Consider the following 15,765-nt stretch of genomic DNA (forward strand, 5'->3'; position numbering starts at 1 on the left):
CAACTTTGGATACTGTGCGTCGGCAAAGCTTGCGAATGAACGTCGACCGAAAGAGGTATAAGTTCGGATAATTCTTTCTCTGCGGCCCTTCGCTGCCGCGGTCAAGTGAAAAAGCGGGCTTCTCTGAAAACGGCCTTCTCAGCGTCGAAGCAAATTGGAAAGAACTTTCGCGTCCCCCGTTCCTACGGGCGCAGTCAGAAATATGGTGGCATCTGCGAACAACCACATTCCTTCTCCCGCGGAGCTCACTTTGAAATTAGTCATTGAGAAAGGGGGAGAGTGACCCAAGCTGGACTGAAGGAGGCAGGGAAAGGAAGTTCTGGGAAGCGTTGAAAAGGCAGAGGGGACCACGACCGGCCGGGGAGGTGCGGCGTGAGTGCCGCTCGCGTCGACGCTGTAGCCCGGTCGTGCGAAGGGAAGTTTTCGTGGAAAAGAGGGTCAGGCGTTCCGTGCTGTGTTAGTATTCGTGAGCGCAGCAATAATAGTGGCAGAAAATTTTCCCTGAGTACTGATAACAGATATAGTTGCTTCGGATGAAGAAAACAAAACGTTAATCGATGTTGTATTTGCCAAATAAAATCATTACCAGAAAACAAGTTAGAAAAAGGTCGAAAGATGGGCACGTATCTCCGCACTATTTGCTAGCGCGATGAACCTGCTTATACCAGGATGTACTCAGACAGCCACATCTCGTCTCCTTGCTCATGTGTGCGGGCATGGCACGTGTTGCCTAATGTTGGAAATTTACGACTCGACTGCAATGTGTTCGTGTTGATGGTGTGACGCCAAGCAAATGTGCCGCTTTTCGCTGTCGGAAATTTCGGTGTTTACGGCGACAGTGTTACGATTAATTCAACATCAACTCGAAGTCATGCGAAAATGGATACCTGCGATACCGCGACAGGAATTTCATCGTACGCAAAACACCAGGGTGAGTGATCTTACGAACTGAAGAGGCTGTATTGTGCGAGAAATGCAGGACATTTTTGGTGTTCAAGAATACGTTTCCAAGCTACCCTGCACCACATGGGCATTGCAATGTACACAGAAGTGAAGATTTATCCGCGGTGATGAGACAAATATAATTATTTTTTCGCGAACTGAGAAAACGTACAAGGAACTAATTGAACAGACTTGGAAAACGTTTTTTTATTATTGCATTATGTGCGACCATCTTCATTGTTTAATTAGAGTGCATTTCCATTTTAGCCACCATACTTGCAACTTCGTGCATTGAGTACTGAGTGAAATGAACGACTTCTGAGTGTTCTATTTTCTGTGGACTACCCAGCACCTGTAGGTCTATGTGTCTCGGTGGGCGTTCGTGGAAAATGTGCCGCGTAGTGTGGCTGTCGAGCGAATGACGAAAGCGTGAGCCAGAGTATTGGAATGCGTGTGCTGTGTGTTTCGATTGGCGTATGTGAACAACAGTTTACTGCGGCGAAGAAGCGTAGATAGTAGCCCTTTATGTAATGAATGGGATGAATAAACCCCTTGGTTTTGCTTTTTCTTGTTTGCCTTTGTTTAAGCCTTTTGTGAATGAAAACTGGCGACGTGTTTGCAGTCGCAACTTTGCACTCCCCCTATATCGCTGAAGTGTTCATGGAGCATATATTACAGAATGCAGATAGCCACACAACCTAAGTGCCACAGGAGAAGTTTTAGAGATCCGCAAGAATATATTCCGGCATGGCAGCGTGTTAATAATTTCCCAGAGGCTGCTGCTGTCGCTGTGTTTCAAGTAGTGGCGATTCTCTTGTGGCGGCAGCCCATGCAAAAATATCGTATGGTCGGCTATTGAAAATCCTTCTTATGGTTGTCTTTAGCTATTTGGCCCAATTATCTTTAGACATTTCTATGGCTGTCTTTAGCCATTTCTATGGATATTCCTATGGGTGTCTTTAGCTTCTTCTATAGCCATAGCGATATCGAAAGAAGACCTAAAGAAAGCCATAGAACCGGCTATAGAAGAAGTTAACGACACCCATAGAAATGTCGATACGAATAGCTAAAGACAACCATAGAACCGGCTATAGAAGAAGCTAAAAACACCCATAGGAATGTCGATACGAATATCTAAAGACAACCACAGCACCGGCTATAGAAGAACCTAAAGACACCCATAGGAATGGCGATACGAATCGCTAAAGACAACCATAGAACCGGCTATAGAAGAACCTAAAGGCACCCATCGGAATGTCGATACGAATATCTAAAGACAACCACAGAACTGGCTATAGAAGAAGCTAAAGACACCAATAGGAATGGCGATACGATTCGCTAAAGACACCCATAGAAACGTCTAAAGAATATTGGGCCAAATAGCTAAAGCCGACCATAAGAAGGATTTTCTATAGCCGACCATACAATATTTTCGTATGGGAAGACAAGTGCATTACGTCAACTAGTGCGTAACTGACCCGAGTAACTGAGAAATTTCGCTTGACTACCTATGTGCACTATTCTGCGAAGATTTGATTGATTATAGGGTGATACACACTGACGCAACGCAGGCGATGAGGCGCGCCGTAGGGGAGGGCTCCAAATTAATTTTGACCTTGTGGGGATCAGGTCTTTAAAGTGCGCCGAAATCTCGTAAACACGGGCGTTTTTTTTGCTTTTTGCCTGCATCAGGAAAGCGGCCCCCGCCGCCGGAAATCGAATACTATTGTGCTAAGAGACCAAATGCACCCAGCTATGTTATGCTCTGTGTGCGGAAAGACTTACCCTCGTCTCTCGCGTTCTCATCGACCTTTTCTTCACCGGAGTACGCTGCACTAAAAGTGCGGTGTGCATCCTTCATTTTCACTGTCGTTACTGTCTATTTTGGGCCGCGGATCAGTGTGGATGCACCTGTCCGTAATAATTTATCCAGAAACCAGTCAGCTCCTGGCCGCCTGGAAGCCGCAGTCGGAAATACCTGCTTGTTCCGTCTCTTCCCGGCAATGCCTCGATGATGCGCCCGATTTTCCACATAAGAGCGGGCACATTGTCGTCCTGCACGATGACAACGTCGCCAACTCCTAGCCGGGAGGGAACAGCTTGTAGAGCATGATGTGCAGAGCGAAGCAGCAGCAAGTACTCTTTTCTCCATCGCTTCCATAGCTGGCTGATCAATTCATCTCGTTGCTTCACTCGTCGTCTGAGGTCGTTGGCCGTGATGCTCTGCATGAGATGATCAGTTGTTGACGGCAGGCCTACAAGACGTTTCCCGACGAGGAAATGCGATGGAGTCAATGCTTCTAGTACCGCATGGTCGTCATCAATGTGGGTAAGGGGACGGCAGTTGACAGCGGCTTCAACCTGGATTAATACGGTGAGTAACTCTTCATAGGTGAGGCAGCTGCGTCCAAGACAGCGTTTGAGTGCGTCTTTGATCGTCCGGATCACTCGTTCCCAAAAACCTCCCCACCAGGGGGCGCGCTCGGCGATAAATTTCCAGTGTATGCGCTGGGAGCTCGCGTAATTGATGACGTCCTCCGATGACAGAAGACGCAGTTGTCTTGCACAGCTAAGGAAGGCTCGTGCGTTGTCGGAATATACTGTCCCTGGAATCCCTCTCCGTGCGATGAAGCGCCGGAAGGCAAGAAGGAACGCTTGGGCTGTGAGATCTGACGTTAACTCTAGGTGAACCGCCCGGGTGACTGCACATGAAAAGACGGCTATGTACACCCTTGAGTCGTAAGGCGGCTGCGTGCGGCAATAAAGAGGTCCACAAAAGTCCACTCCTACGATGTCAAAGGGTGTTGTCTCTCTTACTCGGTCTCTTGGTAACGGAGCGACAGGAGCTGACTCAGCGCGTAGACGTCTTCGGCGGCACGGTAAACAGTTGTTAAGCACACGCCTCACAGTCCGTCGTCCCTTCAAAATCCAAAATCTTGAACGAAGGTCGACAAGGGTAGCCTGAATACCCCCATGAAAAAGGCGCAGATGTGTTGCCTCTACCAAGAGGTCGGTAAACCTGTGGTCACTGGGCATCAAAATCGGGTGCTTCATTTCTTCCGGGCCGTCGAGTTGATGGAGCCGGCCGCCAACTCGAAGCAAGCCTTGGTCGTCAAGGTCAGGATGTAATGTAAGGATGGTGGAATGTGAGGGAAGTGGCCTCCTGGCACGGCAAGCGGCGATTTCGGACAGGAAGGCGGTGCGTTGCACAAGCCGCAGCCAGTACAGCTCAGCTTCATGTATTTCGGTTGCCGTCAAGGGCCCGAAGATAGAAGGCTCATTCGGCGAAGAATTTCGACGAAACCTACTTATCCACGCAGTGACTCTTAGAACCCTTAGCAGGCGACTGTAGTTCTCAATGTCAAGTAGGGGGGTAGGTGGCGTTTCCGGTGCTACAGTAGTGGGACATACTGAGGCCAGTTCCCTGCTGACACTTTGAGGAGTCGGAGGAGGAGACACACTTTGAGGCCAGCTTTCTTGTGATTTGGCCAACCACGGCGGTCCGTTCCACCACATGCTCTTCTGCGTCAGTCCAGTCGCGGACACTCCACGCGTGAGTAGGTCAGCCGGGTTGTCTGCACTAACGCAGTGCCGCCACGAGGATCCTTCTGTTAATTGCTGTATCTCAAAGGCGCGGTTTTTTACGAACGTCTCCCAGCGGACAGCATCGCCTGAAACCCTGTACAGTGCTATCGCTGAATCGGTCCAGAATGACGCCTTGCAACATGAAAACTCTTGCATCTGGCGAATGTATTTCCATACTCTTGCCGCTAAAAGGCAGGCTAGAAGCTCCAGTCTTGGTAACGAAACAGTCTTTAAAGGTGCAATACGAGACTTACTCATCAGAAGGTGTACGGTGAAGTTGTCATTATCGAGTGGACTCCGCACAAACACGGCTGTTCCATAAGCTAAAGGACTGGCATCAGCGAAGAAATGAACTTCTATCATGTCATGGTTATTTGGCACAAGGGAAATGACGCCTCGTTCTTTACGCAGGGAAGACAGAGTGGGAAGTTCAGAAACCCAGTCTCTCCACTCTTTCTCAACGTCCTTCTGCAGTGGTTCGTCCCAGTCGTAATTAAGACGCCAAAGCCGTTGAAAGAGCAACCGAGCTCGCACATGGAACGGCGATAACAGTCCGAGTGGGTCGAAAAGACGCGCAAAAGCGTGCAGTACGGTTCGCTTCGTGAAGGGCTGTGTCGAGATAAATGTCAAGACGTTTTGTGTGGACATGATAATGTCGTCTGTTGAACGGTCCCACAACAAGCCGAGTACCTTCGATGGGGCCTTACTTTCAGCGACGTTTTCCATGGACAGGCCGTCGGTAAGAAACTGTTGGCTCAAGATGTTAGAGTTTGAGCTCCACTTTCTTAGCTCCATCCCTGCGTCTCTTAAGATCTCGTTGGCAGCGTTGTAGATCTCTAACGCTTCCTCATCCGATGAAGCGCCCATAACCAGGTCGTCAACGTAAAATGATTGCTGCAGGCGGGCGGCAATCGTTGGCTGTGTCTTTCCACGCCTGCAAATGGTGCTGAATCGTTGCTGCGAGCAGAAACGGACTCGACGCCGCTCCAAACGGCACCCTTGTCATGCGCCACTCTACGATTTTCGGAACCGGATTTCTTGGAGTGGGCAGTCCGTCGATCCACAAAAAACGGAGTGCGTCTCGGTCTTCCCGTCGGATCCAGATCTGTAAGAAGGCCTTTCGAATGTCAGCGGTCAAAACTATTGGGTAACACCTGAACCGCAAGAGGAGCTGCAAAAGGTCAGGCCCAAGCTTCACACCCTTGTCAAGGAGGTCGTTAAGTGACGGCTCACCCTGGGTGTGGGAAGACGCATCAAATACAACACGAACCTTCGTAGTTACAGCTTCTTTTCACACCACCGCATGATGAGGAAGGTAATTCACGGTTGCTCCGGGAATGTCAGATGACCGAACTGGCTCTGCGTGGCCTTCCTTGAAATACTCGCCCATCACAGAGTTGTACTCCCTCAGAAGTTCGGGTTCATGCTGAAAGCGTTGTAGCTGGCGTAGAAGTCGGGTTTCAGCGACATCCCGGGTTTCGGCACCAGAAATCATATAACGTGAAGAGAGAACGACATCCGCGTCTTAGTGCATGGGATCTCAACGAACACTGCCTTATTCTCTTCTTCTACTCGCTCGCTCCCTCTCGTGTCTCCCCGCGTGCCACCTCCTCTTCCTCTTCCCCTGCTGCCCGGGAGGTGTGCCGGTTCCCGCCAGGGAGATTCAGCAACTGTTATACCGCCGATATATAACGCCACCATTTTGTACCTGGTCACTTTTTCACCTGCCGTTTCTTTTCTTCACTCAGTGCCAACAGAACAGACTCCTACCCGTGACTCAACGTTTTTGAAATGTTTACAACGCTGTTTCTATTCCAGCGTGACGAAATTCCAGAAGCAGCAGCTACCGGGCCAAAGATTACTTGGGGCAATTCTACTAAGGCCATCTAAATCATCAGAAGTGGTGTACCTGGACTATCATTGAAGCCCGGAGAAAGTACTTTTTCTTTGTTTGGTAATATATTACATTAAGGGCATGAGATACCCGTCAGCTTTAGGCCAAACGTTGAACGTTATACAGCCAGTAGCCTGCAAAAAAGATGAGTTTCCTCCCTGTTTTGTAAGCAGCAAGCTGTTGAAAATTCCATAAATGAAAACAATAATTTTATCTTGACAGGTCCTTATTTGCTCTTCCACAAAAATATTTTCATTTGTGCGTACCATAAGGGCAATCTGCTAATATTTGTATTTGTTATTTCAGTATAAGTATTTTGTGTTCATATTTGTATTTTGGATGACATCAAATAAAAAGAAAACATCGTTCCTTCGCCATGGGGTCATTTATGTAATTTTTATCTCACACTTGTGCATGCTCATGAATTCGAGAATTACAAAATGCCTAACATTTACATACCCAACTCAGTTCTCTGTTCGTGTCCCAAGCTTGAATGATTGCACTATCACTTCAAGATCCGAATAGGTTTAAGGTATACAGATACTTGATTTATGGCTTTGCTTGCAACATGGCATTGTGAATATAGGGAGTTTTTTTATGTCGTGGTATGTGCATTGAGGCCTCACAGGTGGAAAAACACTGAGATTATAAAGGTAAAACCTCATTGCATGAAAACTGAGGCCATGAAGATGTTCCAGAAGTACACAAATTAGAAATGTGTAAGTGCAATTGCAGCCATTGCAACCCATTTATTGGAGGCGTTGTTTTATACAGTCTAAACTTCCGATGCGCAAGGGTGCGTTCATGCCCAAGTGGTAGGGTTTTGGTGAACGGCCTTGAAAATGTTGAAAATGTTGAAACGCGACTTCGCGCTTCCGCGAACAATAATATAACTCGTTAATAACAGAAGCGCGAATGAAACGAGGCCACTTTAAAAAAATTTCCAGAAATTCAGAGAATTTTCTAGTAATGCGCAGCATTCTTATACCGCTTCTCATGAGCGTGAGTCTTTTAGAGCCACTTTTCTTGGTTTTTCAAAGTCATGTCCGTCCAATTATCTCCATGTACCTTATTACAACGACCACAGGTGTTACTTGCGCCAAATCTGCATTTTTTGTAAATGAAGGGCGTTACACAGCTCACCATTTTTTGTATTTTTTATATTTTTCTTGTTTCTTAGTTCTTCAAAATTTTGTTCGACCAGTTGTCTCCATTTACGCTATGATAACGATTACAAGTGGAATTTCTGCAAAAGTCTTCATTATTATTATTATGGAAATGCAGGGCGTTATACGGTTCGCCATTTTCCGTCATTTTTTATATTTTTCTTAATTTTTAGTTTCTCAAAATTTCGCTTGACCAACGATCTTCATTTACGATATTATAACGATTAAACGTGGTACTTCCGCGAAATCTGCATTTTTTTAAAAATGCAGGGCGTTACACAGTTCGCCGTTTTTCATCATTTTTTTCTATTTTTCTTAATTTTTATTTTCTCAAAATTTCATTTGACCAATGATCTTCATTTACGATATTATATTGAGGACTTTATTTCCAATTAGAAAGCAGAGGGCACCAGGGGAAAAAGCTTGACTAGCTCCCAGGCCCTTCATGGTTTGACCGCAGCACCGGTCAAGGAAAGGCAATTGGCTACATCCCTACTCACAGACAAAGGAGACCCTTAGTTGCACATCATAGCAGTTCAAAATGAAATACAGTAATAAGCAAAGAGTAGCACAGCATGCACAAGACATCACTAAGCTGGTTGAGATATTACTCGTGAACACATTGGAAATGAAAACAGTTCAAAATTAGCAGAACAAAAAAAAAACTCGGTCATCAGAAGATACCCAAAGCCCACAAAGAACAAGCCAATACAGTGCAACAAAAATAAGGTGCATAGTAACGACGAAAAAGTGTGAATAGAGTTGGGTAGCTATGTTTATCATTTGGAGTCAAATAAACTAAATAAATGTATTCTGCTAAATGTTGAGGTATTTAAGCCTTTATCAGATATGTAGTTCAGGACGCTGGGAAGGTTATGTTGCAACATTTGTGGTCCGTAGTTGGTACGTGATGTAGGAATGAAAAAATTTTGTGCGTAGAGCAGATGGTATGTAGGTACATGTTTTTTTAGGCCGGCTATTTTCGACAGTGTTGAAATGTTGTGCCTGACTTCTTTTTTGTTACACGACGCTAGCTGTATATGGTAAAGGGAGGATGCCTTCGGTACTTTTGCCGCATGGGCAAGTTCAAAAGTAGGATACTCCCTCGGGCGGCTGTAAGCCACTCTGACACTTTTTTTTTTTTTTTTTGGAGTAGATAAAGTTTCTGAATGCTTGTTTGTGTGGCTGTACCCCACACTAGGTGAGAGTATTGAAGCTGGGACATGAATAATGATTGAAAAAGAAGTAATTTGATGTTTGTAGGCAGAACGTGGCTCCAACGAGCTAAAATACCCGCAGTACGGGTCAGTTTAAGACTCACGTAGTCAACATGATTATCCCATAATATTCTGTCCGTAAACGATACACCCAGAGTCTTGAAAGCCCTTACAATCTCAATATCGTTGGAGTTATGACTAATCGATCGAGAAACATTTATTATTTTACCTTTGGGGTAGAAGAACATGGCCTTGGTTTTGGCTACATTAATCTGGAGCGCGTTAGCATTCACCCACTGAGCAAGCCGTACAAGCGAGTCATTTGCATTTTTAATTAGCTCATCTTGGTAACATCCACTGAAAAACGGACTAGTATCATCTACATAGATCGAGTAAAAGGCGTCTGTGTTAATATTGGTGATGTCATTTATATACAAGTTGAATAAAAACGGCCCTAATTGCTTCCTTGTGGTACTCCGCATGCAATATGCGATGTTCGTGACCAGTAGCTATTGACGTCTACATACTGTTGTCGATGGGGTAGGTACGACCTTATGATTGACAGTACGTTACCTTTTCAGCTTTAGCTACTAGAATAGCGTGATTTATGCTGTAAATGCCTTTTTGAAATCTATGAAGAGAGCTAGCACTAGGTTTTTGTTTTCTATTTTCCGAAGAGAAAATTCTTTTCGCTCAAGAAGCCTGGTTTCTGCAAAAAAGTGCTTTTTAAAAGCATGTTGATAGCGGGGAATTGTATTATAACGGTCAGTGAATCGCAAAAGGTGGTTGAAGAGTACCTTCTCCAGACCTTTAGACAAAACAGGAAGTTACAATATGGGTCTGTAATTAGTGTCGTCATTCTTGTCTACCAGTGCAATCACGCCAATAACAAACACGATTGACGACATCTGGAAACCGTCGGCATCGCAAGACTTACCCTGGTATTCTGAGTCCTTCCTCCACTCGAGCCTCCACTGGAGGAGAGCCTTGAAATTGATTTCCCCATCCCTAAGCATTGCGGAATCCTTCCCTCAGCCGAGTGGAGGGAGCAAATGGAGTGGAGGAGGGACTCAGAATACGGCCCTTAGTGTGTTTCAGACTCCGGAAAACAGTAATAACTTCATTATCAGTAAAGGGAGCCAAAAAAGCACTTGAGCAGTAATCAACACGAACGTAGTTAACCGCCCTGGACTCATACTGGGAATGGTTGCATGATAGAAAGGACTCATTAAATGTATTCGCTAGAGCGACACCTTCCTGCACAAACAGGTTATCTGGAGATCGTATGAAGGAACAAGGAGTTACAATGTTTGAAAGGTGCTTCCAAAGAAGACCACTATTACCGTAAAAACCCGCGTACAATACGAGGTTTTTTTCAAAATTTTACTATGTAAAATTTGTATCTCGTATTATATGTGGATTCCAAAGTTTTCAGCCGAAAATTTGCACTTTTGGTTTCAGCGGAGGGTGCGCCATCTTGCGGTGGCGTTAGCTGGCTGCTGCTTCTCTCAGCTGGCGCTATTTTGATTATTTTGACCACGCGAAGGATCTAGGCACGTTCACCGCAAGTCTGTCACGATGTCGGGTGCACGATAACAGTATTCGGCTGCAATTAAAAGAAAATTTATTTTATGTGCCGAGACCATCAGGAATTGCGCCGCAGGACGGCAGTTCGGCGTCACCGAAGGCAGCATTCGTGGGTGGAGAAAGCAACTGGTGCTTGACTGGATAAAGTCTGTGTGGTGTCGGCGGCCTGGAGCACTGTTGGGGATTCCCCTCAGTGCTTGTGTTGGACGCCTTTCGCTGCTACCTGGCCGATTTCGTGAAGAAGTGCTTGCGCGAACCCCGCACCGCACTCTTTGTCATGCCAGGAGGAATGACATCCCAGCTGCAACCGCTAGACGTTTGCATCAACAAGCCTTTCAAAGACTGCATCAGGTCCTGCTACCAAGAGTGGATGAGGTCAGGAGACCCGTAAGTGACAGCTACCGAATGGCTGACGCGGATTTCTCCAGCGGTGCTTTGTGGCTGGATCACGGATGCGTGGGCCAGCATCCCAGAGGAGCTCGTCAGTCGCTCTTTTAAGAAATGTGGCATCTCGAACGACCTTGATGGCACTGAGGACCACTTTCTGTGGGAAGACATTTCCGACAAGGCGACTTCAGGAGACAGCGGCAGCGAACCTGACGATGACTGAACGGACGTCGGGAGACAGTGCCAGCGAAAACTGACAATGACTGAATGGTAACTGCAGTGCAAATAAATGTTTTCTGTGCTCTTTACCTCGCATTATATGCGGATGACAACTTTTTTTTCTGATTTTGCTGTCCCCGAATTACACCTCGTATTATACGCGGGTTTTTACGGTACTTCCGTTTCCCGCAAATATATTGTCGCGAAGCCCCGTTCCGTTTTCTCTTTTCTCTTTTGTAGTATCCCTCTCCGGTCGCCTAGCCCCGTTTTTTCTAAGAAGCGCATGCGGAGTGTCTCTGCGCGCAGACCGACCGAAGGACGCGGCTGTTGAGGGGAGCGAGCCATCGTCTAGGCTTGTGTTACCGCGCCGCAGTGGCGTTCCATTCCCCCCGTGGCGTGCGCGCTGGTCGCGTTCGGGCTCCGTGTCCTCAGTGTTCTTCAGACGACCTTCCTTTTTTTTTCCCTGTTTACATTAGTGCGTTTTGTCTAAACTACTTTTTTTACACCCATGGTTCTCCAAGCGCGCGTTTTCGGGTTCGGCCTTGTGTCTGTGTTTCATTTTTCCTTTCCACTTTGGCGGGAACATGGCCTATTGGAGCTAAGAAGCGTCTCCCCGATTGGCTGCAGAAAGCCTTGTTCCATTGCGCCCGCACGCTCCAGGATGCACTTTTTCCCCCGATACGTCCCCCACCGGACCAATTGAAGCGAATATAGCGCGGCTCCTCCGGCTATTGAGGGCGGCGGGCGGCCTACACTAGGACTAACTTCAGAAACTCTGCCGCTCGTCGTCGTGCCCTCCCACCGGGAGATCGAGATCCAGTCAGCCATGTCCCGCTAAGTACTCTTAATCTTGTGACTGTCTTTCTCATCTATGTGATAAGTGTAATTGTTTCAAGTTTGTATGTGCTAAATGTCATCAATGTTACCAGTAAATTAAATCAGTTAACTTTAAAACCTCTTCAACGCCTCGACTTTTTCCCTGCGATAAGCATGCTACCGTTGCGGCAGGCATTGGACCAAATTACGCCGTTACAAAAGTGCTGGAGAGTGCGCGGTATCGAACACCCCCTCTACCATCATGGGATCCCCCTCTTCATCGCTGCTCTTCATGCTCTTCATCCTCGAGCTCTCCCTCCAGCGTGCCGAGCAAGCTTCACCTGATTTCACGTCATTCGTCCGCACACAGCGGGCAAGACTGGCAATCAAGGACATCGTCAAGTATGAGAATCACTTTCTCCTCATTTCGTAGTCGTCACCGCGCAATCATACCGGCGCCCACCAAGCTCGTCATGCCGGGCCCCGGCTCCGGCGAAGAGAAGCCACCGGCCCAGACATGAAGCGAACGTCGCCGCGACCGCCGATCTCCACCGCGGCGGTGACCTTTCAACGCATTTTGCCTCTCGGCGCACCGCATGCCTGCAGGCCTGTAGGCTTTTCTTCTCCGCGTGTCCGGGGCGCCCACTGGTTGTCTTTGCTGTGTTTCCTTTGCCAGCACCAGCCTGCTTATTGTAACTAGCCACTGTTGATGCTGAAGCAACCATTATGAGCGTGCAGCCGTGGGGTACGTGGGCTCTTCGCGCAGGAGTTGGACGATTTTGTACTCAGGATCTAAACGGCCCAAGCGTTCCGCTCTCCCAGCGAAGGAGCCCCGAAGAAGAAGAAGACCCCCACGCGCCTATGAAAAGGCTGATTATTGCGCAAATCACGCTATATATGTGATTGCTGAGATCCGTTTCCTCGGCGCCTTTCCACCGAAGTTAGGTTTTGTCTTGAAGCAAATACGGCAGCCACTTCGGGGTTGGAGGTCTGAGGGAAACGAGGAGTTGAGAGGAGATGTGTACGCTGCACGACACTGCTCGAAGTACAAACAAAGACACCAGCAGGAGTGCCCGGGATTCCGCGGACGGGGAGAGCTCCGGGTGTGCAGTTCTGCGAATGCGTCGGGTTGGCGACTGTTTCTCACCGCTGCTGAGATTTGGCAGATACTCTTTTCTTCTACTGTGTACGGTACCTAATATGTAGTTTTGAAGTTTTCTGTAAATACCAAGATGATAGCTAAGATCCCAACACACAACTCCTGATTTGAAAACAGTTGTATCTGCGTTTGTAATAAACAAATCGAGATTAAATAACGATTAAATGTGGTAATTCCACGAAACTTGAATTTTTGTGGAAATGGAGGGTGTCACACGGCAACTTACAAGTCACACGGCCGAGCGCCTATGCGGTCTGCGCGAGAAAACGCTAAGATATTCTTTGTGTGCTCGCGATCCATAAAAAAAAACGCAGTATCTAGAGTGCCGTCCGACGGCTCTTTACCTGGGCGTTAGAGCTCCGTAAACGCAGCAATTCTGCAGGCGTCGCGACACAATGTTATATGGAGTGAGTGATTTAATATTGGTTCATTACATTACCGGATGTGTAATTTATTACCGCCCCCCTATTACAAAAATAAAGATCAAGGCAGCATCAGAAGAGCTACGACGAGAAGAAAAAATTCAGAGCCCTTCCACCCGAACCCGCCCGACGAGGTAACGCCGATCCGCATGAGAACAAATCACCGGTTTATTCCGGGAAAACCAAGGTAGGAAAAAACAAACAAAGCAAGTTGGGAGCAATATAAAAAGAGTACAGCAGGCAAGCACGGAAAGCGCGTAAAGAAAACATTGCGGTGGTTGTCGCCCTGCTTGTCCAGAAAGTTACAGCATGGTGTTGTACACTCACGACGACGTCTTCAGTCACTTGTGCCGACGTCGGGTGAAGAGCGTCCGCCGCGGACGCTGGTTGCTCCTCGCTGTCCGGGCGTCAGTGCTGTGGCTGGCCGCCCGTCGGTCCCGTCCGCAGCCCGCGGAAGCACCCGCTCTCGGCGTGTGCCCCGGTGCGCACTCCTCCCCGGCTCTCCTGTGAGCGCCGCTTTTACGCCACTCCGTTGGTTGTGCGCATGTTCCGGGTTGTATGCGCACTACACGTATTTGTCCCGTCTAACTGTTCATCACACACGCGCACACGGGCTCATGACGCCCTGACGCCACTATCGCTGTTCGACGCGCGCACTTCACAGTAATCACCCTGCGCGGGCGCTCGTAGGGGCTGCATCCCTACAGTGCTTATGGGTACTTTGTGTGTCTTGTATGATGTAACATGTTTTAGAGATTCGTCACGGGGTGCCGTCCGAGCGGCTTTTTTTTTTTTCTTTTTTGTTGAAAAGCAACAAGACCGCTTATTTGAGGGGCCGTATTATTTGGGGACCGCTTCGTAAGCGGGAATAGATTAGCATAACGGGCCGCGTAGGAAAATTACAGCCAGCGGGCCGTCGAACACACGGCCCGAGGTTCCGGTGGCCCCGTGGTTAGGCGGCCCTCAAGAGGGCCGCTTAAGCGCTAGGCGCCGTGTTCGGTGGGCCGCGTCGTTGGCGGGCCGCTTGCGCTCGAGGACGCCTGAACCGCCGCTTTATAAACGGCTTTAAATTGACGCCGCAGGCCACCTGCATGATGGTCGGATAACCACAAATTGACTAAGAGTGTATACGAAGAGCGTTTGTTTACAGGAGACGGTTGTAACTCTTCTTTTGCCAAAAACTATCCTTTTCCTTTTCCAAAAACAGGAAAAAGATTTGCTGCTTGTTTAGACCATTTTACTCCCCCATAAAGCAGGTCACACATCCACTACGCTTCGCCCCGTAGCAAAGTGTAGTTGGGGCGCATTACACCCTAAAATATGACTTCTGGGCTACCTTCCCCTATGCCCCTCCCTTTCAACCGCTAGTGTTAATGGCGCTGGCCACTTCGTGTAGTCCAAACCAAAGAACACTGGCGGAGAGATTAGTGCGAGCCACAAAGTCAGGAACCACTCAAGACCTTCGCACACTGCTCAAAAGACGTTTACTCTCACCGTCGTCAGCACAAGCCGGGCATGTGCCAGCGGAGACCATGATCACGCTGTCGATGACGTAGCTCGGGCAGCCCTCGAGAAGTCTTCAGAGTGAAGACGGAAAAATACGCAAAACACACCATTGCGTTTGTTTTGGTACCGCGCTCAGCGGGACGATATATCACATTTATAAGTGCAAAATTTCCCAGAGATACGCAGATATTTTATGACGTCATCGGTTGCTTCTGCAATCCTACATAAACGTGTGCTTCAATACATTCCACACGTAGAGCAAGAAGACCGGAAGTTCGTTAAAAGCACTATACTGTAAAAACAACCCGTAATTTTACGGAAATTACGGACCAGATGGCCGTAATAAAACAGAGCCGTGTTCCGTTTGATGCAGAACAACCAAAAACACCCGTAATTTAACGAAGTGCGCTCCGTCCCTCAGTATACGGATGCTCTCTCCGTTACACGTCAAACGGAATCTTTTTCTCCTTTGCAAAATACGGGCGTTTCCTCTCTATCATGCAGAACAGAAGCAGATCAGTTTATTAATAACTGCAAGAAATATATTGTCGTGTCGATCGTCGGGAATCGATGGAGAAGCGAAAAGTTCGACCCGACAATATTCGTGGCGTAATGAATGCGGCTCTGTTTTGTTAGTGTCTAAAGTGTAGTAAACTTAGTGAGGACCATGAGGCCCATACCGCTCAACACGAGCTCCGTATCTTGTCTCTACGACGCTCCGGCGGCGTCGCTGCCCCAGACCTGCAAATTCCACATGCGTGTGTGACCGGCACACTTGTAGAAAATATAAGGTCATTTTCGCGCAGAAGCAGAGTTGCGCAAGGTAATTTAGTTCTTAAGGAAACAATATTGGCCGAAGTATTTA

This window comes from Haemaphysalis longicornis, unplaced genomic scaffold (genome assembly GCF_048455015.1).
Source record: "Haemaphysalis longicornis isolate Haplotype H1 unplaced genomic scaffold, Haemaphysalis longicornis Haplotype H1 scaffold_7, whole genome shotgun sequence".
Taxonomy (NCBI): Eukaryota; Metazoa; Arthropoda; class Arachnida; order Ixodida; family Ixodidae; genus Haemaphysalis; species Haemaphysalis longicornis.